This window comes from Balaenoptera acutorostrata, chromosome 1, assembly GCF_949987535.1.
Source record: "Balaenoptera acutorostrata chromosome 1, mBalAcu1.1, whole genome shotgun sequence".
NCBI classification, from domain to species: domain Eukaryota; kingdom Metazoa; phylum Chordata; class Mammalia; order Artiodactyla; family Balaenopteridae; genus Balaenoptera; species Balaenoptera acutorostrata.
In genome coordinates this window covers 83196213-83207660 of record NC_080064.1, presented here as the reverse complement: position 1 = coordinate 83207660, position 11448 = coordinate 83196213, and the positions used below count along the sequence as shown (strand labels likewise).

General features: G+C 48.4%; 1 protein-coding gene across 1 annotated transcript in view; it reads left to right on the top strand.

Moving 5' to 3' along the window:
- Window positions 1–2370: 2370 nt before the first annotated feature.
- Window positions 2371–11448, top strand: part of BCAR3 (BCAR3 adaptor protein, NSP family member) — a 139668-nt gene continuing 130590 nt past the window's right edge. Inside the window, exon 1 of the mRNA XM_057551282.1 lies at window positions 2371–2495. The gene's annotated coding sequence lies outside the window, so the exon portion shown is untranslated. The remainder of the gene's footprint in view (window positions 2496–11448) is intronic.

Genomic DNA, 11448 nt, shown 5'->3' with positions numbered 1-11448 from the left:
GAGAAGGCAGAGAGGGAAGGCCAGTGTCAGGGGAGGTGAGAGAGGGACAAGGATGGAGAAGGAAGAGGCAGTGGGCACCACAGAGAAGCCTAGGGAGCCTGCGAAACGGTCACTTAAAGAGAGTTAGAAACATAGAGCGGGAGTAGGAGGCTCTTGGAGACACTGTTGTGCAGAAACCTGAAAAACTCAGCCATGAAACAGTGTGTGTTAAGGGTTCAAGGAGTGGAACGGTCACTTCAATGGAAAATAAACAGATGGAGAGGAGAGGGAGGTAAGTGGGATTAGGGGAGCAGCTAACGCTGAGCTGGAACGCAGTCACGGTTCAGGGATTTGAATTCACAGCCGTCACTCAGGGCTGCACTTTGGGGAATTGTTCTCAGCCTTACCAGCTATCCTTTAGGGAAGGGTGATGAGATTTGCAGCTGAGGGGTTGGGCAGAGCTCGGTGGGTTCTTCAGGCTCTGCACTGAGTTCTCCGATTAGCCCTGCTAGGGTAAGTTCTCTCCAAATTAGTGATGCTGGGGTTTTAGTTCTCCCCACTCAGAAGTACCCTTCAAGGGGCAAAGGAAGAGGTGGCAAAAACCTGAACCATAAGGGGAAGGCTTCTCCAGCCCCAGCTGTGCCAGGCACCGCGTAGCTATGCTTGCCCGGCTTCCAGGATGGCCCTTCCAGCAGGTGCAAGGCACACAAGGGAAGAAGCCACCTCTTGGCCAGCCTCTCTTGGTTTTCAGCCTCTCACTAGTCCATACCCTGTCCCACCAGGAACGGATTTGTACTGTTTTGAAAATACTGGGGCTCCTGGACTCATTTCATTCCCTTGTGGATTTGGTCAAGCTGGCCTAACCTTTTTTTTTTTTGTCTCGTGAAAAGGAATCTAAAGATATGTGTTCCCTGAAACAGCTTTGCAGAAGGAAAGCAAAGCAAACACAGCACTGAGCAGATCTATTTATTTTGTGAATTAATTATGGAAAGATAACATATTTTTTTCCTGTTTTCAAATATATATATTTGAGATAGAGATGTGAAAGAATTACATGCTGTTCCATCAAGGAAATAGATTCCACCGAGATAACGGTATGGGAGCAAAACTCCAGTTCTTACAGAGAAAGTTTACGTTGATCAGATAAAGATTTTTTTTTTCCACCAATCTAAAGCTGTAAATGATAAATAGAATTTTTTTTAAAAAAAACACAACAGCTTTTCCATCTAAATTGCCTTCTTTTTTCTCTTTCCATCTCTAGTCCAGGAGATATTCCCCTCCTTCCTCCTTGCTGTTCTGAGTGGGAATTGAGAAGAGGGCTGCCCACTGAGCCCTCACCAGGGCTGGTCCTCATCCAACGCCAGTGGTTGAAGACACCCCTGTACAGGGTCCCCTACACAGAGAGAGAGGGCTCTGTGTTCTGGGAACCTCTGCAAACACCTGCACAGACCACAGCTGTGCTCCACTGAAGCGCAAGGGACCCGTTTTAAGACAAAGTGTGTGTCACAGTGTCGGTCTTGGCTCAAAACCACTTCCCGGTTAGGCAGATTCATTGGCCTCTGTTTCCCTTGAGGACGCTTTGAACAGACCACAGACTGGGAGGATCAGAAAGAAGGGAAAAGAGACGTGGCTGTAAATCAGTGTAGCCTCTCCAACTCTTGGGGTCAGAAAGCCGGTTCTGCTGAAAGGACAAGGGAAACATCCTCACCTCGGGGAAGGCCTGGTGTTACCTCATGTGCCTCACAGTCAGGGGTCCTCAGGAAGCCTGTGACAGCGCTTGTCCCTTCCTTCTCCCTGGCTTCGAACCAGAAGCTTTTGGAAGGAAAAAGCTCTGACTTCATCTGGCCTCCCCTGCCCTCCCTCCTCTAAACACAAGGAGTTCTTTTTTCAGGTGATTGTGGCTCTTCTGCTAGTGATTCTTTTCATTGCCTTCTTCAAATGTGCAATCAGTTCTCCTGATACAAATTGTGTGACCCCTCTTTTAATAAGCTTAGAAGCTGATCCCGCACAAGCATCCACAGAAAGCATCTGGGTATTCTAATCACGGCCAGCTCTCGCTGAAAAACAGAACAGCCTGCCAGCCCCCTCCTGCCTGTGTGCTGGGCACAGCCCTGGGAGGGGCTAAGGCAGCCCCAGGACCCCATGGTTCTTTGGAAAGAAAGAAGTAATTCCAGCTAGTTGAGGTGTTTAGGGGATTATTGCAATGATCTTTTCATGTGGATTGCAACATGGTTTGTGAATAGGGTCAGTTATATGAGGGACTTTATGTTGGTGACATTGCAAAGATAGAAGGGGGAACTGAAACCGGTTTCTGTCAGTCAGAAGGTTCATTCGGCCAGCACAATTTCAGAATTCACAACAAGTTTTTTTTTTTTTTTCAAAGTTCTTTACATCTTCTGAGGGTAACGGATGCTGTGGAGAAAATTTGTGAGCTAAAAACATGGAGATGAAAAAGATCATGACAACTTGCCCAGGACCCACTGGTGGTTGGATCTGGGAAAGGGCTATGTGAAACGGTGAGTGTTACCGGGAGCTCCAGGCACAGCCAGGTCTTGGAAGCGAGGTTAGGATGGTTTTTGGATTCAGCCTACTGCCTGTTCTTTGACACACAGAGGGTTCACTTTCACATTAGGCCCAGTCACCAGAGCCCAGATGCAGTGTGTCTGGGGTTTTAATTGTTTTGTAAGCCCCTGGAACAGGGTGAGAAGTGGCTTGGGGACAGAGCTGAGAAGTCTGCTCATTACTGAACGTCATGGTTCAGGGAGCAGTTCTTATCCTTTTCTCCATTCAAGTTCTACACAAGTGAGCAGCAAAAGGGAGATGCTTATCTCCTTCCTTTATTTTAGCAGCCCCTGAAGTTCCGTTTCCTTCTTGAAACCTCTGACTCAATGGCTGGAGGAATGCTCCTCCACCCCACCCCATCCTGTCTACGCAGGCAACTTTCGTGACTCTCCTTCACTCGTCACCTTGCAAAGCATGCTCAGTTCATTGCTTCTACACACTGCCATTTCCTTCTTTGTTTATTTTACATATGTTGGTCACCTGTTCCTTAGGTAAGATTTAAATCTGGTTGTGTTGGTATGGTCAGTTTTCAATTATTCCCAGAAGTATGTTATAGCCATTTAAGCATGTGATATTATTATTTTTTCTTTTCAATAATAACATTTGGCTAATCATTAAAGCATGTGGTGGTGGTCACCTGTCAGCCTCAGCTTTGAATGATCTGGGCTTGGGAACTATCATTATTACTATCATCATCTTCATCATCATCATCATTTTAAAGCATGATCACTTATTCTGGATTATGTATATCTACTACATTTGAATAATTGTTATTGTTTTTATTACTGAATATTTTTATTGTTTTCTTATTGCTTTTTATTACTAAAGTAACACACAGAACATAGATATTTTATAAGATAGAAAAACACCGTTTTGGTGTATATACTTTTAGTGTATTTTTCAGTGTATATGGATTTATTTTCTTCTCAACAATAATGGTATACTGTGGTTTGTTTTAGAGTCTGTCATTTCACTTAGTAAGAGATCATGAATATAGTTCCATATCACAATTCTTTTACAACAGAGATTTTAATGACTGTGTCGTATTCCATTATATAGATTTTATGTAACCAATCTCCTATTATTGAACATTTACTTTTAAAACACTTATGTAAGTATTTACTATGTGCCAGGCACTGCTTTAAGCTCTGTATAGATATTAACTCATTTAACTCTCATAATAACCCTATGATGCAAGTACAGTTATTATCCCCATTTTGTAGGTAAAGAACCTGAGATTAAATAACTTGTCCAAGGTCATACGACTTTGTAGGTGGTAGAGCCAAATTCAAACTCAGACAATTTTGCTCCTAATCACAACATTTTCCCCGCCTCCCTCTACTTCTCCTGAAAGGTAAAGGCCTTCTTTACCTGGGAGGAAGGCTCCATCTACAAAAGACAGCTCTGGCGAAAGAAGGAACTGCTGTCCTGTGAGTCACTGCTACTTAGAATTATATCATCAGCCGTTGAGACAACAGGCAAAGAGGCATCTGGGCGGCATGGGCAGTGTGAGCTCAGCAGCCCGGGGAAGGCAATCCCAGGAGAGGCTGCAGGCCCAGGTCCAACCACCCCGAGGCCTGGGTCACTCACCCTCTGGCAGAACCACGGAAAGCAGCCCCAGCCTTGCCTGTGCCACCTTAACTTCCTCACACCAAACCGAGGAGCCTGTAGGAGCCGCTGCATCGGACCAAAGCCAACCTGGGAGGAGGGGGACAGGCAAGGTAGGAAGCAGCCTGGCTGACTGCTGCTTTGCCCCAGAGTGCCGGCCATGCTGGGCCAGTGAAGCTGTGGCCCGGGCTGCAGGGTGGTGCTGATCCAGCCCAGGAAGTGACTACTTCTGGGGCAGCACCTGGAGCTTGGGAGAATCCCCTGACTAACCTGCAGAGGCTGCGGGGTGGTTGCTTCCTGGGTGATTCTGGATCCTTATTGGTCATTGCCTTGAGACCGGGCTTTGTATTTGACTACCTTTTTTCCTGTCCTCTCCCTTCCGGTAATGATAATCTGATGTCATCACTAGCAATGCTAATTGTTCTGTTTTACTTATTTAATTCTGACTTATTTAGTTCTCACAACAGCACTGTGAGATAGAACAATAGTTAGCAATAATTATCCTAATTTTAGGGATGAAGAAAGGGAGCCACAGAGAGGTTAGGTAACCTGACACAGGTGAAAGGGGGTCAGGTGTGGGGAACACCGCAGAAATGTGACCTCGACCTGAACCTGCACCCCAAAACAGGCCACCATGCTCTGGGCCTCAGGAGGCAGCTGTGGCTAGAAGGGGAACACTAGCTGAGCCATCTTGCGCCCCTTAATCCCATCCCCTGTGGGAAAAGAGGCAATAGGAATTTGATGAGGGGGAGTGTTAACGGCTGGAGGGGGTTAGAAGTTGCGTTTTATATAAGCACCTTAGGCAGTCGTGTGCAGGAGCTCAGAGGAGATTTATGTGAAATAACCTGCATGCATCTCTCCCTGGGAGGCCTATCAGTTTGCCTTTATTCCTTCTGTTACAAAGGAACCTGGAAAACACACACACCACATCCAACGTCAGTGTCACAGGGTGTAGTGGTCTGGAGAGGCAAGGTTATCACTGCAGTCTTAGCAACTGCCCCTCTAAATGCTCAAGATCAGGATGCTTAGATACTGCACAGTCCACAAGGTCCTCTGGCACACACGAACCCCACACTTTGGGTTCCCTCCTGAGTTAAGACTCCACCGTCTTCTCCTAGCTGTAGCAGCAACCCTGGGTGGAGCTGGGACCAACTTACCAATTTAGGAAGTTCCTTGGCTTAATTTGACAACAATCTAAAGAATACAGAAAATAATCTTTGAGTGGTATTAGGTGAGACTGGCAAAAACTGGCTTTCCTGTGGCTAAATGATTATTGGGGCATGTCTATTGTGTTTTGGATTTTTTTTTTTTTTAAAGAAAGGATGCATTGTTTTTTCTGCCGAAGTCCTTAAAGATAACTCCCAAAAATAGAAGTGCCGTGTTCACTAGGCTTTAAAAAATACAAAGAATTGCTGCTATCCTAGTCAGAGCCACAGTGATGTTATCCCTGGGTTAATGAGGTAACCCCCTCTGCAGTCTATTCTCCCCGCTATGAGCAGACCGAGCACTTAAAAGGGCAATAGATGAGGTCACTGTCCTGCCTAAGAGCCTGCAATGACTCTCCATCACGCCCAGATAGGGTCCCAAGCCCTCGCAGGGCGTCTCTGAGGAGAGGCAACACTGCACAGAGGCTGAGCGCCCCACGGCCTGTACACATCCTAGCTCTGTCCCCTCAGGAGCTGTGTGACTTCGGCTGAAGTGTCTACTTCTCTATGTCTGTGTTCTCATCTGTGAAAAGAGGGTAATAGAACTGACCTCATGGACACCTGGCATGCTGCACTCATTGGCCACCAGCTGTTTTTATTGTCCCTTTTGACCTCACCATTCTCATTTCTCCCCAGCCTCCAGCTGATTACACTCCGGTCACACTAACCTTCTTCCTGTTCCTCGAATTTGCCAAACTCATGCCTACATTTGGACCTTTGCCCCAGGGTGCCTGCCTGGAACTGTCTGCCCACCCTCACCCCCAAACCCTCACCCAGGCCTGTGAGATGTTGGTTCCTTCTCATTTGGGGGTTTCAACTCAAGGCACCTCCTCAGAGGGGGCTTTCTTGACCGCCCAGGCGAAATTAGCCCCAGTCACTCTAGCTCACTGCTGTCCTGTGGAGATTTCTGTGATGATGCAAATGTTCTGTAGCTATACTGCTAGCTGCTAGCCAGAGGTGGCTCTTCAGGACCTGAAATGTGCCTAGTGTGAACTGAAGAACTGAATATTTGATTTTATTCAATTTCAATCAAGTTGGACTTAAATGTAAATAACTGTGTGTAGCTAATGACTGCCACGCTGGACAGCACAGCTCTAGCCCTTACCTGACTTTGTGATCTTCAACGCACTCACCTCTCCCTGAACTTATCTTGCTGACCTCTTGTCTGCTGTTTATGGTCTGTCTCCCCAGCTAGAGCATGCGCTCGGTGGAAGCAGGATCTTTCCTGCCTTGTTCACCACTGTGTCCCCCATCAGCCGTGCCTAAGAAAAGTGTCTGGTTCTTTGTTGGGGCTCATGAAGAGAATGAATGAATGGGCATATAAAAGTACTTTGTAAACCATAAAGCATTATATAAATGTACTGTATATTATCATTATATGTATATGTAATAGGAAAGCCTGTGTAGGTGTTCCACTTTTAGAAAAATTCCTAGCACGCGTGCACACACACGCAAACACACACACACACACACAAAACTCATCTTTAAAAAGTGAATAATTTTTTAAAATGATGGTTTTCTTATTTTATGAATGTATTCTTTATCTCTCCAAATAAGATCCCTCCCCACAGAGAGCAGGATGCTTCACGGGTCTCTGGGCCTGTTTGTCTGCTTCCCAGAGACCACGGCTCTGGGCTTGACCGGGATTAGCCCTAAAGCCTCTGAAGTGCACAGGTAGCTGCCACTCTGACTGTAATGAAAACATGAGGATTCCCAAGGGTATTGCAGTATTCTTGAAATTAAAAACAAGGTGGGGGGCTTCCCTGGTGGCGCAGTGGTTGAGAATCTGCCTGCCAATGCAGGGGACACGGGTTCGAGCCCTGGTCTGGGAAGATCCCACATGCCGCAGAGCAACTAGGCCCGTGAGCCACAACTACTGAGCCTGCGCGTCTGGAGCCTGTGCTCCGCAACAAGAGAGGCCGCGATAGTGAGAGGCCCGCGCACCGCGATGAAGAGTGGCCCCCGCTCGCCACAACTAGAGAAAGCCCTCGCACAGAAACGAAGACCCAACACAGCCATAAATAAATAAATAAATAAATAATAAGTAAAAAAGAAAAAAAAAAACAAGGTGGGAGCAGGCCCTCTCCTTCCTGTGGGAGTAGCTAAAGCAGAAGCACTGAAATACGATGCCCGGGGCTCCTAGGAGGGCTGGGAGCTAGTCGGTTCCGTGCCACTGGCCAGTGTGTGGTTTCCAAAGAGGGCCTGGGCTGTTACCTGACCTCCGTCTTAATGAAGCGTCGTGGCCCACGGCTGCCTCTGAGGGCGCGCTGGGGCTGGAGCAGCAGAGTCAAACCAGGGACAGGGCACATCATTTCTCCACCAGGCAGGACCTGCGCCTCAGCCAAGGGACTCCACGGACTTCTGCAGGACCTGGTGGCCACGGTAGCCACTTCCATTGCTCAAAGCCAGGTGCCGGGTCCGAGAACCAGATCAGCTTGCCGTGCAAAGCTGGCCATGTACCTCCCCTGACCCTGGGCCTGAGCTGGTAAGTTGAGGGCACAGAGAAGAGACAGCCTGCAGCTGTTTTTCAGATTTTTCTAGCCCGTGTGCTTGGATTTCTGGTCAACATTCTCCCTCCCTACATAAAATCTGCCCCATCCTCCCACCCCCCTACACACACCACTACATCTAGAGACATACTTTCTTCCTATAACATCAAACAGGATTCTCAGACCGTGTAAAGGAAGTATTAGCAGGGGTGCGGCTTCAGGAAGGCATCTGTTGCGGTGGTGTGAATGTGATGGGAGTGGGGTGTGTACAAGGGCATGTGTGTTGGCCCCAAGACTTTCCACCGTGACGATGTCTCCTCTCAGGTTCAGGTGGGAGGGGTCAATGTCTCTAGGAAGGTGAGGTTTCCTTTGTGGATAAAGCGGTGTGTTCACTGCTCGCCCCACCCCAAACCATAGGTTCATGCCTGGCCTGGGTTCTTCACCCAGCCCCTTCCCTGGGCCAGGTCCCACCCTGCCCCTGCGAGTGACTCAAGTGCTCTCAGAGGAGAAGATGGCAATGGGGCAGGTATCAGCTGGATGACTGGTGGCTCAGGGACACAGGAAGTGGTTCTTCTGCTTCAGGCACCCACTGCCTAATTGGTGAGTCACCAGAAGAATGTTGGGCCCCAGGGCAGCCCTCTGTGTCCCTATCCTTCAGGGCCTGTAGACACAGGAAATAGAGATAAATTCATCTTTGGAAAGAGGCCCTGGGGGCAGGCCCAGAAAGTGGGCATGAGGGGAGCAAAAAACGCCACCAGTGTCAAATAAGTACCCCCCCGTGGTCCTGCCCAACCCATACTCCACCCCATGCTACTCAGTCTGTACTGAGTCTTTTTTGTCTCAATGGCTTTATATTATTTTGCTTTTTATAAATGTTTGTTCATTTTGTTTTCTGTTTTTCAAAACACTATGCCTTTGTGAAGAAATGTCCCATGCCAGGAATCTGAGGGGCTGTCCTCATTGCCCAGCTGACCCAACACATGTGGGGAGATGGTTGCCAGCGGGGATGGGCCCCCTAGTTTCTTCTATTCCAGTGGCAGGAACTTGTGGCCAAGGGGCGGCCCATCACTCAGGGATATTCCTCCTTTCCAGAAGGAACATTGTGGGTCAGGCCCCCTAAGGGAAGCTCAGTAAAGTGCACCAGTGACAGCGGACAACACACCCTATGAGCTTCTTTCAAGGAAAGTGAAGGATCCCATGAGGACAATTATATTTACGGTTATTCAGCACCTGCAAGTGCCAGGCCGTGTGTTCAGTGCTTCCCTGATGTTATTGTGTCTAATTCCCCAGGGCCAGTCTAGGAGATGAGTGCTCTTATCATCTCCGTTTTACAGTAGGGAAACTGGGGACCAGAGAGAAGCAGAGCAATTTGGGAGGTCACACATTCTCCAGCAGCAGAGCTGGTCCTCAAGCCCAGGTCTGGCTGACTCTGAAGGCTGCGTTTGTACCCACCACCCTGGCTGCCTCCCCCCTCGACACTGTCCGCTGCCGGCTGCCCACAACCCTCCCTCCAAAACCGCTTCCCTTCCCAAAAGTCCTGAGAATCAAAATCCCCTCCATTGATGTAACTTCCTGTGCAATCTGCTGAAAGATCGCTCCCGACCATGTCCATTTGTTCTCCGCAGGAGAATCCTGTAGGGGAAAGATTATCAAAATATTTGCTGGCCTTGCAGGAGGTGCTTAGAATGATCGAGAGCACCGCAGGATGTGGGAGGTGCCACCGTCCCTCCTGACTTCTGTTTGTAGCTGGCTGCCGAGCAGGGGAGAGGGGAGCTATATTTAGCCTTCCATGAGCCCATTAGGGATACTCAAGTACAGTACAGATGTCAGACAGATAATAGGTATTTAAGAATTCTCTGGATCGGAGCGCTAGCTGGGATCTAAAATCTGAGCCGAGTGAAGGGCAATTAGCACACTGCTGGAGTCTTGGGTGCTCGGCGGCCCTAGGTGGTGGCATGAGCCCTGGGTCCCAGTCAGAAGACAGGCATCTTGCCTGGCTCTGCCCTTGGACCTGTTTCCTCACCCCTGAAACGAAGTCAGGGGCAGCGAGGAGAGACAATCTTTGGGAGGCAGGGCAGCCCCTAAGAGCCAGGCTGTGTGAGTTTGATTACAAGTCCCCACCATAAGAGCTGGGAGACTTTGGGCAAGCGCTGCCACCTCTCTGGGTCTCAGTTTCCTCATTTGTACTTTGTGTGCATGTGTGCAAGGATTACATGGGTCTCTACGTAATGTCCCTGGTGCAGTACTTGGCTATTACATAACAAGCTCTCAGTAAACATTGCCATTACTGTTTACGGCCCCTTCCTGCTCACATTTTATTAACTAAACTGTGGGTCTTGCAATTGTTCCCTGAGAGATGGTGCTTTGGCTGAGCAGTGGGCTGAGAAACTGGCTGGAGAGAAAGAAGTTTCTTTCTTGCCGGCTCATATGTAATCAGCTCAAGAGTTCTTCTACCCACTCCTCCTCCCCCTCACAAGGTGCCGCTTTAATGCAATGATTTTACCTGTGTAAAAATCCTTGGGGGCGTGGTGGGAGAGGCAAGGAGTGAAATTTCCCCCGAGAATGTTCTGGAAGTATGAATAGGAAGGGAAATTGTAGGGAGATTGGCTTCAGGTGCTAAAGCCAGACTCCTCAAGCTTTTTCAGTTCCTTTTCGCTATTTTGAGTTTCTCTCTCCTCAGGGGAGAATCTTTACAGGTGACACACTGTTGGTTAAAAAAATCCCATGTATAAGAGCCAGACAGACCAGGAAATTCAAATGGATCCCTAGAACTTACTAGCTGGCCAGGGAGATTTCTTCTGTCTGAAGTTCAGTTTCTTCATCTGTAAAATGGAGATAATGATATTTATTTTACAGAGTTGTTAGAGAACTAAATATGGCCATGTACATACAGCATAAACAGGGGCTCAGAAGAGCTAGCTCCCCCTACTCTGGCCTTCTCTCCACATCTGTGTCTAAAAGGCTCCTCCACTGTGCCTAAAAGGCTTCTCACCTTCTCAGAAGGTGAGAAGATGTACTCACCTTCTGTCCCAAGGCAAAAAGGCAGGAGGCAATCCCCAGGTTCCCTTACGTCGTGTGCTGTTAGCTTTCAGAACGAGGCTATAATCCTCCTATAAGTTCCCCTGGCAGGTTAGAACCTGTGGAGTTAGAACCAGGAGCGGATGCTGTTAAGGTGAAGCTATAAATAAGAAAGGAACAAAGTGGGAAAACTCAACAGCCTCTTCTCACTTGGCATTCGGCCACAAGCTGGTGCCCTCGCTCTCCACTGAGGTCTCCGTTAACAGCTGAGAACAGCGGTGGTCACAGGTGGGGTTCAGGAGAACATCTCTTTTTACTAGATGTCCTCCAGCCCATTCAGGAATGGGTCATTAGGGTTTAGGTGGCTGGGGCCACAGTCATGAATATATTGACCTTCTTTCCTCTGGCCATGGGGGCCTTGGATGACTGCAGGTGGGAAGGAGGGAGTGGGATGGTGGTGAGGGGGTGACAGGGAAGAGGAGGACACAGTCACTGGGCCTGGGAAGCATCTCAATAGGCTGAAAGTCTGAACCCCCACCTAGTAGGGTCCCTCGGGTCCCCAAAACCCTTGTTATTTTCTGCCAGAT